Raw genomic sequence first — 5,000 nt, 5'->3', positions numbered from 1 at the left:
CCTTACACTTCAGAGATTCAAACTTGTTGTGAATGTTTTCATGTTAAACATGGTGATATGATTCTGTCTTTACAGTTTACGACATATCTATTTCAACGTTGTTAATCATCTCAATATATTTAAACTCTTTATTCATTACTTTTTTATATATATATATATTAATTTCCTTATTTTCTTTCCACACTGGACAATTCCCTCCCTGTTGGATCCATTGGGCTTATAGAATAAAGTTTTTCTTTTTTTTTTCAAGAAAGGTTGGGGCTTAGCTAATAATAATAATAATAATAATAATAATAATAATAATAATAATAATAATAATAATAATAATAATAATAATAATAATAATAATAAAAAAGGTGATGAGAAGAAAAAAATAAATAGTGAGTGCCAAGAAAAAATAACAACAACGGTAATAAATTACCATTCCCCTTCTAAGAGAGAGAGAGAGAGAGAGAGAGAGAGAGAGAGAGAGAGAGAGAGAGAGAGAGAGAGAGAGAGAGAGAGAGGATAAAGTAATCCAAATGTATAGGCGCCACCAAAGCCAGAGTTCACAGAGTTAAAGGTGCCAAATCAGCATTTTTTTTTTTATGTAATGTGAAGAAATTGATCCCCCATAATATAATGCCATGAAAGCTATAGTAGCAAAACATCTGAACGAAACAATGGCAGAATACGGAAGAAGAAAACCTAAATTATTGCGATTAAAAATATTTAGGATGAAATGAATTATGTGATATAAAATCTTGAAAACTTCCCCCGTTATGAAAAGGAAGTCTGAAACACCGTTGATTTCAAAGAGCAACAAAAGGAGGCATTTCATAGCATACCAATACATACCTTGTCTATATGTTGAACAGGATATATTTGTGTAATTGTCATTTTGCTAAGAATGCTATTCTAATGAGTTCCTCTACTAGGAATGGTCTAAAGATAATAATGTCAAAATAGACTCTGAATTCTGATCGCATGGCCATGCATACAAGGAGTGTACAAAAATGATGAGAGCAAATATGTCTACTGGAATGAGTGACATTTACCTTTAGCAGCGAAATGCCCAATGAGAAAGGATACGATAAGGAAAAAAAAAATTGCAAGGGAACACATACGTAATATCTACTACACACAATGGTACAAGTTAAGCAAGAATAACAGGTACCAATACAGTAAATTGTCTGGCTAATGCAAACAGTATCATGCACAATATACAAGAGTACACGAGATATGCAACAATATCAAATATAACGATAAAACTGGGACTGCATCAAGAAGGATAAACAGCGTATCGGCAGATAATAATCTACCAACAATACATTTCCCTGAAGAAACAATAAATAAGGTAGCAAGCACGTAAGGAATAAAAGAAAAAAAAAAGACGAACGAGCAGAGCAGGCAAATTCCAAGCAACTATATATATATATATATATATATATATATATATATATATATATATATATATATATATATATATATATATATATATATATATATATATACAGCAGAATATGCAGGATCCCACCCAATATTAAAAAAGCATAACAGAAGGTTCCGACGACGACTCATCAGATGAATTTTCAGCGGGAAATGAGCATAATTCTGACTCAGAATTCCCAACTCCCCCCTTATGAGGTATAGAGAAATTTACAAGAAACACGGCATCAATTAACAGAGGAAATACAAGCCTAACTGCAAAGCCTCACAGGTCTCTCAAATTTTTCAAATTCTATTCCGTAACCAAGAATAACAGAAAACAGAAAATCAAGGAAAAATAAGGCAATTATTAGATAAATGTAACTCAAATGCACAACAGACCAATCAATTAGCTGATATACAGTGTGATAACCAAAATATGAAGTAGAGTAGCCCAATACAACGAAGAATTAGACGAAGTACAGGAAGCAGAAGAACAGAGAAAATAATACAAAAAACAACGCGGATCAGAGAGGGCGGAGAAAAGTATCTTCATATATTGATCATGACGAACACCAACTATTTTACTAATAGGATATGTTTTTGGAAAAGACGTGATTAGTAGAATTTACTGTCAATATATTGTAAAATCATGATTATGAGAATTAATATAAAAATTCAACTAAGAAAAAGGGCAAGTTCATATAAAAAAATAAAGTACTAAGGAAGGATAAAAAATGTTAATATGTTGTCAAATCATTATCAGATCATGCTAACTTCAGGACCATAGCAATAAAAATATGCCTTTGTAAAAAATTAAAATTGTGGCTAAACTACAATTTATATTACTGTCACTAATACTTACCTTTCCAAACTATTCCCTATCATGGTTAGCTAGCTAACTGCCCTTAATCTCCTTTCACATATCTCCCTATCAGTTAAAGAAAATGATATTATGTATGGTGACACTGTTCTAAAATTATCTAGCCTTGTTGTTTAGTGATATAATAAAAAAAGAGATCGAGAGTAAAATCAACTTCTCTCAAATTTTGTTCCATCATTGAACAGGGTCTTGGAGAGCGTAGACTTTGATCCACAGACACTCTATTGCTGTTCATGGAGATGTAAACTCCGATTTTAAATAAGTCTAAGAACTCAAGTTAAACCTGTTTATTCTTATGCAATTTGATTATTCAATTTTCCACATTGTTGTTATACATACTTTCCTCATTCACTCTCGCCTTCATTGTGTCTTAATACCTTTTATTATAACCTGTTTATCTCAGTTGTTTTGTAATCGGGTAACGACAGACAATTGAAAACAGATTTTGTAAAGCTAGGCCTTATCTCTGCTTTACTGCTCCGGTAATGATACGTAACTTTTTTTATAAACGTAGTTCAATATGCAATTCCCTTTACTCTCAAACAGTTATTAAAGTTAATATTCTCAATCTATTTTAACATGGATTTTAGCCATTATTTAGAATTTTTATCCTACGTGAATATAAATTAAAATGACCCATTTAGTAATTAATACATTCTAAGCGATATTCAAAGTTGCGTTGGAGTTAATTTCATATACCTGGAATAGTATCCATTTCTCTTTCTGAACAACGAAAGTTTGTAGTTCTTCTAAAGATCAAGACATGCTAAGTACAAATATCGAATTAATTAGAAATTTATGGGAAAAAAATTCTGTTTCCTATGGGGCGATGGTATGAATATGTTAACAAATTAATTTCATGCTTGAGAGACATAAAGGTCTTGGAAATACTTAGTATTTGAATCTGCATGTTCGTTTTTTACTTTTATGTAATTCAGATCCCCAAATTATTAAGTTTCTTGGATTGCTGGCATAACAAATTTCTCAGGGGCATTGATAAAGAAAACTGTTTCAGATTCAGTTTCTTTCACATACTGCAATATGTAATTTGCCACAAAGACAACAAACCTAAGAGCATTAATTCGTTTTAGCCCTTTTTGCATATCTAATATTTTGATTTTTAATATCATCATATTTCCGTATTATTTCCATTAAATCAAGCTTAACACGAATTAGGTTTATCTTCCCGTAATCTTTATCATAATGGTATTAAAACGTAGATATAAGATATTATAGTGTCTCAAAACATAGAGAGCGAAAAAAGAGCGTATAAAACCCTTTCATCTGCAAACGCAGAAATAAATTTCCAAGGAAGATATATTTCAAATAAGTATGGTTCATTATTCTGGATTTTGTTGCTGGATACGCAGTAATTAGATTTAGGCATAAAACCGTGCACTCACAAACCTTCCTCAGCTCTTGTAATTCTATAAAAATAATTTATTAATCTTTTATATTTGTATGAATACAGTAAATCTAAAACGGTCCATTTTATATATATATATATATATATATATATATATATATATATATATATATATATATATATATATATATATATATATATATATATATCCACACATATATATATACACATATATATATACACATTTTTATATACATACATATATATATATATATATATATATATATATATATATATATATATATATATATATATATACATATACATATATATATATATATATATATATATATATATATATATATACACATATTTATATATATATATATATATATATATATATATATATATATATATATATACACACACACGCATATATATATATATATATATATATATATATATATATATATCAACACAATATCGTGCTAAAATAGAAATTAATTTCTAACTCATAATTGGTATCGAACCCTAGTCCCTTCTAGTGAAAGGCCAGGTCGCTTCGAACTATTCTACCAGAAGCCATAAAAGAAGTCGGAACCTAACTTCTAATCTGCAGTTTAGGATATACCTGGCGAGACAGGCTAGGGATCTTTATGTATTGGAGAACTGTTGCACTATCTGACCTAAACCTTGAGTGTTGGCGTGGTTGTCTTAGCTCCCTCCTAATCTTGAGATCTGTCTCAGCAGCCAAAACTGCTGTGCACAATTTTAGACATACTATAGATAACTTCTTGATTACTGCTAAACTACAGTGCTATTATATATTTGTCCATCATTGTGTTTCACACATATGTAACACACTGAAGCATATGCAGCACGAGATGCATCACAGAGATTGTGTAATTCTATTCCTTTCTTTTCACTGCTGCCTTCAGTCATTTATTGGCAAGGAATGGCTAGTCCTTTTAAGGCTTATACCTCCAAAAGCCAATGTATCCCCTCTTAACTTATTTTCTGGGGTGAGATTCTGGTCCCAGCCAACCTTTCGGCAGACTTTGTCTTGAAAGCTTACCTTTTCTTGTACTGTGAAGGGTGGTAATGGACTCAAGGGGTCGTAGACAGAACTCATTATGCTCAAGATCCCTCTTCGGGTACAAGGCTCGGAGGGGTAGACATATGGATTTCAATGTGTCGCTGTCGAGGTCCCATAGTACTCATGGTGCCCAGTGTATGGGTAGGCTTTCCTTAAAAAGGTCAACATTTTTCACAGCTACATTTCTCTACGCGGGGAGAATAGAGGAGATCACATTCCTGAAATTGCTCATCCATTTAGTTGGACAA

This window comes from Palaemon carinicauda, chromosome 9 (genome assembly GCF_036898095.1).
Source record: "Palaemon carinicauda isolate YSFRI2023 chromosome 9, ASM3689809v2, whole genome shotgun sequence".
Classification (NCBI taxonomy): Eukaryota; Metazoa; Arthropoda; class Malacostraca; order Decapoda; family Palaemonidae; genus Palaemon; species Palaemon carinicauda.
Note: the sequence above shows the minus strand (reverse complement) of the source record.